An 11,546-nucleotide genomic window follows, 5' to 3' on the forward strand; every position below is an offset into this window, starting at 1 on the left:
TGGTGGCAAATATGGTGATGAAAACTTGGATGATATGATGGCATTTGCAGAAATAGAAGCTGCAGAAAAGGCATTACCAAACAGTAATGAGCATTTTGAGTAACTCATAATTATCATTACTCAAAATGCAAATATTAATTGAAGTTTTTTCATGAGTTACTAAAAATTATGCTCTCTAATATATGTTACTGATAAAGAAATCATGACCTTATCAACGGTTGTACATTTTTAATCACCATTCAACCGTATAAATACAATTATGATGCAACCTAACCATATACATTTTGGTATTGTGTATCTCTTACACCTCAATTTTATCTTCATATTCAATCAAAATCTTAAGCGACAGGACAGGGCGAGGTGAAGCCGAGCCACACCAAATCAAATCGGGATGGGGCGAGTCCGAAGCCGATCTTTACCAAATTGGACCGGGCGAGGAGAAACCGAGCTTTACCAATTCAAATCGCGGCGGGGCGGGGCGAAGCGGAGCGGAGCTTTACCAAATTGGGACGGGGCGAGGCGAAGCCGAGCCACACCTTAATAAAAATGTATCGTGATGGGGCGCGGTGAAACCCCACGCTAATATAAAATATGGCTAAAAAAAGAAAAATACCCGAGCGTATAGCACGGGCACAAAATCTAGTTTGTATTAATTAACGATTTTATTTTGATAATATATCTATTGTACTTATTGTAATAGATGCATATAAAATATTTATTGTAATAATCTTTAGACATACTTTTACAATCATAATAGATCAAACCTATGTAGTAGTTAGTTATAAACCATATTTTATAGAATAATTACAAAAATTCTATTCGTTATTATTATAATATTTATAGGCTCATTTTATGGTTTTATACTTAACTTGTGCGTCTATGCACAAGATATAAACCAACCATTGCCATAGAAAATTGTAAATAATACTCCCTTCGTCCCTAATTAGATGACCTAGTTGTAGTTTGCACAATTTTTAAGACAATAATGTTAGTAAAACTTAGAAATGATTTATCTATTAAACTATATCACGATTTTTCGTAAACTTTATACCGTTGAAAAGCATTTTAAAACACCTACGTAACGAATATAAACATAACTATCAAATTATACATATTTCTTATAGTAACAAAATAGGTCATCTATTTATGGGACAAAACTTAAAACCAAGTAAGTCATCTAATTAGGGACGGAGGGAGTATTAAAAAAGTAAGTGAGTTTGTGTTATCTTAAATTGAAAAATGCAAATTAACATGGATATTTTCAAAAAAAAAAATGAAAAATCAGTAAATGCAAAATTAGTATTCTTCAGTGCAAAAAAAAATTATTTATTGGAGCATCTCCAATGCTAGGAGTGAAGATCTTAAAAACACACCACACCTAGGATTTAGCAATTTTCTAACCAAGAATTTATCTCAAATGCTAAGGTCAAGGTAAAGATAAAACCATGACATGGATGCCATCTCATAAGAAAGGGAAAAGGAAAAAGTCATATCTTTACTTTCTCTATGACCCAAGGTCTTTTGACACATCATCAGTTCTTTATTCCAAAATTAATTGTTCTATAATAGCATCTCCAATACAAGGGGTCAAGGTCTTAATATTGCCAAATAGGATTTAAGACCATTTCAACCAACTTTTCACCTCCAATGTAAATGTCAAGGTCATAAAATGTGATGACATGGCTAAGTGGGGGTAAATGAGAAAGTCTAAATTAGACTTTCTTCATGACCTTGGGTCATAGATCCACTCATCATTTTGTCTCTAAATGCAAATAAAAAGTGTTGAGTAAGACCTTGAGGATTGAAGATGAATTTTAGCTAAAAAGTTTTACCTTCATCATTTTTTGTCATTTAGCAATGACCCACAAGTAAAAGGTGTAAATAAGACCTCCACCTAGGATGACCTTGACCCCTTGCATTGGAGATGCTCTTACATTGAAGAATAACCAATTCCAATAACTGATTGCATTGAAAACAGTAATTTTTTGCATTGGGAACAAGATGTGTTGTTTTTAATGCAAGAGAAACCAATTTTTTAATAGAATAAGACAAAAAAAAAAAACACCATTTCCAATGAAATAAAATAATTCTTTGTTAAACCTTAAATGTGTAATGGTATACAAGTTAACAAATTCCATGCAAAAATTATCATCTCACTTATGTTTTTAATATCTTTTACAATTTTCGATGGCAATGATTGGTTGTGATCTTGTGCATGGATGCACAAAACAATTAGGCAAAAGAATAACAAAAGACATCCGATAATCAGGAGCACAACGAAAGACAAAGGCCAGAAATAAACAAAATAAATTCATAGTCCTGGGACACGCCTGTTTTGGGGTCGTGTCCGCGTCCGACGTTTGGCCAATTCGTGGGTTTTTGTAATGTTAATTGTATCATCCGTGCTTGTTTAGATCATTTTACACTTTCAATAAAAATACCAATAGTTATATTTTATTCGTTTTTTTCCCCTTTCTTTTTTGGATCAAACTGATTCGATTCAAAAATAGGATGCTCAGGAAATATGGGGTGTGGTGCGTCTTAAATCTTAATGCCCCCACATACACTTTCTATGAACTAAAAAAAAGAAGAAAAAAAAACGAGGTTTTTCCTTGGTCGTGGACTCGTGGGAGTCTAAATACGAGATATGAGAGAAACTCCAATGGTATTTGGATATGTCACTTAGTTGGAGACAAAATATTAATAGATTTCATTGGTATTGGACGCAAAAATTTAAGCATAAATTGAAGCATCTCCATGAGTGCTTGGATATGTATGCTAGGTGGAAACAAAATAAATCAAATTTTATTAATGTGACTCACAAATTATACTTTCACAAGATTTTTATAACGGATATTTTGTGTTTCCTCCCCTTTAAAGATCGCTAATTTGTATTATTTCTCCTAAAAAAATTAATTAGCGATATCTCCTGTCGTTATGTTAGACTAGGAATGTTGAGATATACAACTATTACCTTGAAAACCTGAAGATCGTGAAGACATATCGACTACAACGAAGACATCATCCTTCCACTTGAGGTATATAGTGATACATGACTTGACTTGTTTCCATTCCTATCGTTGCTTTCAAGTCGTTTAAGATTGATAACATAACATGCGAGGTTATATTTAATACTCTAGTATTAGACTTCGTCATTTTATTATGATCAAAATGTCAAGAAAGAATATTTGATTACGAAGTATAACGTTTATCTATTGAACTTCGTAAATGTGACATCAGTATAAACTATGTAACTCATTACTTGATTGTGTATTGGATATAGGTGTGATTTCATCCTAGGAAACTATGTTTGATCACATATGTTCAAAGCAAGTACATATATGAAACTTGTTTCGTAATAGAAAGGAAATCAATAGGCGTTTTGGTTAGATTTTCATTGAAGATCTATTGGATGACCAATTCGAACCTAGGTAATATGTTTGGTAGAACCGATGTTGACTTATGTTGAGAGTTACCGTAGAACCGATCTTTACCTGGTTTGGGATATACTAGTACAGAATGACCCTTTTGCAACGCCAGATTGGCATGTCCATAGGGCTTTAGACATGGCGTTTTGTTTTGGAATTGGTGCGGTTTAAAGTATCATGGTGTGGTTTCAGGTACCTTTTAGCAGCGCCTGCCTTGCACGTCTCTTGCTGCATGAAATAGACACGTCAGAGCCATATAGGCATTGCTATTTGGTAAAAAAAAAACCTAAGTTGATATGGCGTTAGCCTAGCCAATGGTACCCATTAGAAACACAAATTTTCTTTTAGGCGTGTCGGTTGGTTCGCGATAGACACACAAATTACTTTTAGGGTGGCCATTGGTTCTCCTATGGACACGCAATTTATTTTTTTTATTTTTTTTTTGCGTAGCCATTATTTATCATACAGACACACAACTTTTTTTTTTTTTTGGCATAACCATTGGTTATGCTATAGACACACCATATATGTTTAACGTGGCTATATGTGATGTTTAGCCACGCCAATTTAATTCTATATGCAATTACCTTCATCCACGTGGTTATATTAGAAACCGTTGAATCTCTTTTAAGATGATATTGCAATATTAACCGTCAAATAGATGAATCCTACACCATCCACATGTAATGTTTTTAATTGTTCATTGGTTATATTATATAGACACACCATATATATATATGTTTAACGTGGATATATGTGATGTTTAGAGTGAGTGGGCAGACTCTAGGGACAACTTCAATCAAGACTTATGGGCTATCAAACCCACCGAATACCCAAGTAGCGACATACGAAGCATATCACATAAGTGGATACCTATTTCGCACAAAATTTAGTGATGATTATGTGTACCAGAATAGCGGGGTTTACGTAGAGGAAACTGACACGAACATTAGAAAAGCGGGGGTACCCCTTGATCATGAGGATTATTACGGTGTCTTACAAGAGATATGGATGTTGACATATCATTCGTTGAAAGGGACACTTTTCAAGTGTAAATGGGTTCCCAAATCAGGGGTCTCAAAAGACAAACTTGGCTACATTTTGGTCGAGCTTGATAAGTTGGGACGGCAGAATGATCCTCTCATTGTAGACTCCCAAGTTAAGCAGGTATTTTATGTGACATACCAGGAAAATAAAAAAAAAGTCTATTGTGTTAGGTGCACCTACCCAAAACTAGAAAGATACTAGTGATGATGTCGACGAGGAATTTAGTACGATAGTTATTTTTCGGGATGAGTATCACTTGCCCCTTGTAGATAAACTTGATCTGCAAAGGGAATCCATGGATGATTACCGTCATCCCGATCTTAAGGGTAGAAGTGTAACGAAACTCAACAAATGACGTGATCTAGCTCTCCCAAGTTTCTGCTACTGCTGCAAATGTGGAAGACACGGCTATGTTGTTTTCTTTTTTGATATGGTAGACATAAGTTTCTTTATATGCGTGGTAAACATAGCCCAGAGAAAAATGCCTGAGTAAGTGAGTATACCAAGAATGGTCGTTGTTATATTTTTGTTGAAGGAAACATCTTTGATTTCATTAACATGTGGCAGCATTTTTTAGAAAAATGAAATTTATACAAATAAATATAACTAATTTGCGCTATACTAATGTCATTTATATAAAGGCAATTTGTGCCCCTACGTTATCGTCATTTATATTAGGTGACTGGCTTACTCTTCTCTTCAAGGAAGTTCTAGGGAAGATCAAGACATAAGAAGAGTCTGTAAGCTCATGATGATAGTTTTGACGAAACGATGTATGAATTTGGAGAGGCGTGGTATGGCCAGTATGTAGGTTAACTAAAATGCCTTGAATAAGCATTAATACGACTCTTAAACAGAAAAAATTGATGATATCAAAATTACTAGTAATTAACCAGAAGAGAAAAAGAAAAAGACCGCACAGAGAAAAGGATTAAGAAATGGCGGATCAAGGAAATAATGCTACAAATGGTGTTGCATGCAATGATCCCTTACCTAAGTGGTACAAATTTTATCTCTAGGGGATATGGAGAGACTGAAAACATCCTTTCAGAAGGAGACTGAAACAAAAAAAAAAATGAGAGAAATGGCGGCTCAAGGAAACAATGCAACAATGCGGGCTGCATGCAATGATTCCTCATTTGATTTAGAGTTTGCAATAAAAGTTGTATAGATTTTATCTCGAGGGGATATAGAGAAACTGAAAATATCCTTAGAGCAGGATATTACAGCAAGAAAATTGAGAGAGGAGGAGTGTGAGAGAGAGATACGAAGAAGAATAATTCTTTTATTTTAAATTAAACGCCTTTAACTTAACTCTTCATTTAATCCCTTTTGTAATCAAATTTCTTTGTCAGACTTTCATCCTTTGCACAACTCTATTCTCAATGTATGACTCACTGTTGTTTTGGTTGATCGAGATAATTGTTGTTAGCTTTTCCCTTTAATTTTGCACATTGATATTTTTCTATTTGGACGAAGATCTACAGTTTGGACACATAAAAGACGGCCCAGATTAAGGCACATATTTAAGTTATTCAATTGCATTTCTTGCATATAAAGAATGGTCCAGATTGAACTACATATTTAATATTTCAAATTATAGTTTAGGCATATAAAGAAGGACCCATATTAATTCACATATTAATTTTACCTAAGACAATGAATCTATACTTTTAATGTGCATTGGTCACTCATTCATTTGGAAGTTATTCCTCCATTTAATGTCAACCCGTTTCTTTTATTCTAAATTAAACGCCCATTAACTCAACTCTTAACTTAATCCCTTTTGTAATCAAATTCTTTTGTCAGACGTTCATACTTTGCGCAACTCTATTCTCAAGGTATGATTCACTGTTGTTTTGATTGATTGAGATAGTTGTTGTTAGCTTTTACCTTTAATTTTTTGTTTAACATCAATGGATTCATGGTGCCTCGCGCCTAATTTTTGTTCATTTATGCAGTTTGATTTCTTTTTGTTTCTTTTCATTAATATTATATTTTGTTATCTTAATTTTGTTTTTTTCATTTGCAGTCAAAAGATACTGATCAGATATGATTGCTATATTCATTTTTGTTCTTATGTTAGCACAAAATGACAATCAGTTTAAACGATAGGTCATATATAACCAACAACAAAAAAAAATCATAGCCCCGTGCCGTTACGGGATAGTGTTTTTCCATATGGGACGGTCATCCACATTTTGGACATACAAAGGACGGCTCAGATGGAATAAATATTTGTTTTCAAGAGATTTACATTTTGAACTCATAAATAACGGTCCAGATTGGGCAACGCCACTGTCCTCTCATATCCACGTTATAACTCACCCTAACTCATTCAATGTGCAAGTACCAGCAACATAACTTTTCTTTTTCTAAGTTATGCATGTTTTCAGCTTTGATCTTGGATATCAAGTTTTACTTCAAAATCCGTCTATTGCAACAAAACGATAGGTCATATATATATAGGAGATAAGAATACAATGTCAAAGTGACTAGAGCAAGAATGACTTATCAGAGAGCCAAGGTCAATGGATTCAAATAAGGAGATAAGAATACAAAGTTCTTTCACAAAATTGCAACTGCAAAACGAAGAAGAAACTATATTACTAAGTTGGAGGTGGAAGGAATTGAAAAAGCGGGGGTCTAACGACACCACCCAATATTTCGCTTAGCAATCTGTATGGACAAACTCCAATATACTTTTTATGAGAATCAACTAGATAGTTAGACTCAATCAATAAAAAAGATATATCAAAGAGTTTATATCTCAATCTCTCGATTTTATCTTTACTCAAGCAAATGGAAATCTGCGAGTCTTTATCAAAGAGAGATAACTTGGACGGTACCAAAGACCATTGTCCAAGGATCAATCAACAACCAAAGGTTGGATTTCCAATTGATGATCTTGAACGCACAACATGTATTATTTCAATTATATAAAATATAATGCGGAAAAGAAATAACACAGACACCAGAAGTTTTGTTAACGAGGAAACCACAAATGCAGAAAAACCCTGGGACCTAGTCCAGATTGAATACACACTGTATTAATCCGCTACAGACACTAGCCTACTCCAAGCTAACTTCGGACTGGACTATAGTTGAACCCAAATCAGTCTCCCACCGATACAAGGTACAGTTGTACTCCCACGCCTCTGATCCCAACAGGATACTATGCACTTGATTCCCTTAGATGATCTCACCCACAACCAGGAGTTGTTGTAACCCAAAATCACAGACTTGATAATAAACAGATTTGTCTCACACAGAAAAGTCTATCAAAGGATAAATATGTCTCCTACAGATAAACCCTAGGTTTTGTTCCGTCTTTTGATGTAAAATCAAGGTGAACAGGAACCAATTGATAATCCGGTCTTATATTCCAGAAAAACATCCTAGATTAATCAATCACCCCTCTACAATCCTTCCTGACTACACAAGCGGATTGTCGAGGAATCATAAACAGTGAGACGAAGATGTTTGTGACTTCTTTATCTTTCCTATCGGAGAACTCTCACGATATCAAGCCAATCAATCGATTTTACTCGTACGATAGAAGATGCAAGATCAGATCACACAACTACGATAAAGTAGTATCGGTCTGGCTTAACAATCCCAATGAAGTCTTTAAGTCGTTAACTTGATTTTAAAGAAGAAAATCAAAGGCTAATGGAGATCGACCCTAGCGGGTGCACTAGTATCACACATACGTGTTGGGATTAGTTTTGCACAATGCTAGATGTCTCCTTTATATAACCTTCAAATCTGGGTTTTTCCTTAGTTGCAAAACAATCCTTATTCACCGTTAGATGAAAACCTGATTTAGATTCAAGCTAATATTTCTCAACCGTTAGATTTAAAACTTAGCTTGTCACACACACTTGGGTAGACGTTTACTGGGTTCGTGAAAACCATGCCCAAACGTGTAAGTGTATGTTGGTTCAACATAGTAACCCAAAAGGTTAACCATATGAGCATTTCATATTAACCTTGTTCTTCTTCACCATTCAATTGCTATGAGATCTTATGTAACTACACAAGACACAATTGAAACAAAGATGATTCGATTCGATTGAGTCGGCTCATGAACATTATAGCCACGATTTTCCTAAAGCATTCCTTAGTAATTTAATGTTTCATGTTCAGAGCACATCTTTAGATCATAACCTCTTAAGTTCACAAATAAGTTCGCGGACTTAAGTTAATCGGTTGAGTTTTCCAAACTCAGCTGAAATTCTCGAAAAGAGAACTTCCGCCAGTTCGCGGACTTAGCACACAAACGATTTTCGGAAAATCCCAGCAGAAATTCTCGGTCGAGAACTTCCGACAGTTCGCGGACTGGGTTCGCGGACTTGGCAAGCCAATTCCACAATCCTCCCGATTTCTCTTGATCAACAAAGTTCGAAAACTTCGGATCAAAGAATACATGTTTAGGTAATCTAACTCTCATTTCAATCATTGAGACATTCTCAGAGGACGCTATGTAGCCGTTATTCACAGACCGATTCACGTCAGAGCAATTCTCAAAATGATTGAAACTTTTCATGACTTTCGTCACTAGGTGAAGATAAACTTGATCAAAGCGAAACACTTTACTAAAACACGATTTCGAGATAAAAGATAAGCAATGAATTCTCAGCTCGAAATGTCAAATGTGTGTGATCTAGTCTATATAGCATACGAATTTTGTCTCATAAGAAGTAGGAGATAGAAGAGATAGACTTTTGAGTGATAGATAAGTTCAAGTCTCCACATACCTTTTTGTTGATGAAGTTCCACGGTTCCTTGTATAGATCTTCGTCGTTGTATGATGAATCGCCATGAAGTCCTTGAGCTCAACTACATTTTTCTATCCTAGTCCGAGACTTAGCTATGTAGGCTAGAAATCAAGACTTATAGTTTTGATCACTAACATTGACAAACATGCTTGAGATAGCAACTCATGCGAGGTTGACCGAGTTATGCTCTAACAGGAAGGGATGTTTTTAACCAAGGGGTGAAAAAAAGTGAGATACAAAAATATTACACCAATCTTTCCACGGTTAATTCTGCAGTTTATCCTTCTTTTGAGAATTTGGCGTTCAAAAGCATTGAGCTGGGTCAAAAAACTTGGTTGGGAAGGCCTTTTGAGGAGGAGGAGGTGTGGGAAGCTATCTGTTAGAGCATAGCTCGGTTGAACCCACCAAACGTTGGTATGTCAAGTTTGGTTGTCATATTTTAGTGAAACAAAACTCATTTAAAGAGTCACTTGATTATTTACTAGAGTTATCTTCGTATAGGTTAGCTAGAAAGTTACTAGGATATGAGACTTACAAATATCACGTGAAGACTTGAAGAATGTGAAGAAGTAAAGAGATATAACGACGACATCATCCTTCCTCTTGAGGTTAGTAATATTTGACTTGAACTGATTCATTCCTAACGTATCTTTCCAGTCGTGCATATTCAAAACATAACTGCGAAGCTGTGAATGATTATACTCTAATTAGACATAGTATTAAAGAATTACTGTTAGAGCACTGCTCGGTTCGCAAGCGTTGCTATCTCAATCTTATTGTCAAGTTTAGTTGTCAAAACTATAAGTCTTGATTTCTAGTCTACTCATAGCTAAGTCTCGGACTAGGATAGAAAGTGTACTTGAGCTCTAGACTCCATGGCGATCATCATACAAAGACGAAGAACTACTCAAGGAACTGGTGGAACTTCATCGACTAAAAGGTATGTGGAGACTTGAACTTATCTATCACTCAAAAGTCTATCTACTCTATCTCCTATCTTGAGACAAAAGTCGTATTATTATATATACTATGATTATACACATTTTCTATTTCGAGCTGAGTTTATCTCGCTTATCTATTCCTCGAAATATGTGTTGGTAAGCTTTCGCTTTGGCCAAGTTCATCTTTATTAGTGAAGAATGTCATATTAGTTTCAATTACTTGAAAATCACTTTGACGAAAAATAGCTTGTGAACAACAACTATATAACGTCCTCTAAGAATGTTTCAATGATTGAAATGAGAGCTTAGAATATAACCTTGAAAGGATATAAACATTGTGTGATAACTCATACGGGTGTAAGTCCTTATTCCTTGAACCAAAGTATGCGTACTTTGCTTCTCAGGAAAACTAGAACTGAAGTCCACCTACCAGTACGCGCACTGTCGTAAGTTCACATCCCGTGAATTTTGCTAGAATTTGTGAACTAAAAACAGACTTATTCCGGGTACTTAAGTTCGCGTACCAGTATGCGTACTTAAGTGGGTTAGTTTCTAAAAACGATTATTCGTGAACTTAAACTTATATAAAATAAGGAATGCATACTTGCAAACCGTGGCTATAAAGTTCATGAATTGATTCGAGTGAATCAAATCGTTTTTGCTTCAATTGTGTCTTGTATACTTCTATGAGATCTAAGCAATTGAACAACTGTCTAACTAGTTCTCTTGAATCATTTGAACTAGTTATGGATAAGATGAATATGGTTGATATGAAAGTGATCATATGGATAACCATTTGGTTAATTAATGTTGAACCAACTAAGTGTACATGTTTGGGTACGGTTACACAAACCTAAATAAACGTGCATTTCATTTATGTGTAACAAGCTAAGTTTGATCTAATGGTTGAAAGATATTAGCTTGAACCTAATCATGTTTTCATCTAACAGTGAATATTGAATACTTTGTTACTAAGCTAACATTGATTGCAAACCCTGATTTAAAAGACTATATATATAAAGGAGAACTCTAGCAACTATGAAGCCTAATCCCCACACCTTCTGTGTGATACTAGTTGTATTATCTAGAATCGATTCTCCTTTAACCTTAGGTTTCTATCGAGACCCTGTAGGTTAACGACTTGAAGACTTTATTGGGATCGTGAAGCCAGACCCAACTATTTTCTATGTAGTTGCGTGATCTGATCTTGTTGTTTCTATCGTATTAAGTACAATCGTAATATTGGCTTGAGATTGATTTCTCCGATAGGAAAGATATAAAATAAGTCACAAACATCTTCGTCTCATCGTTTGTGATATATTCCTTCGCTAGTCGATTAAGATTATTGT

This window comes from Papaver somniferum, chromosome 4 (assembly GCF_003573695.1).
Source record: "Papaver somniferum cultivar HN1 chromosome 4, ASM357369v1, whole genome shotgun sequence".
NCBI lineage: Eukaryota > Viridiplantae > Streptophyta > Magnoliopsida > Ranunculales > Papaveraceae > Papaver > Papaver somniferum.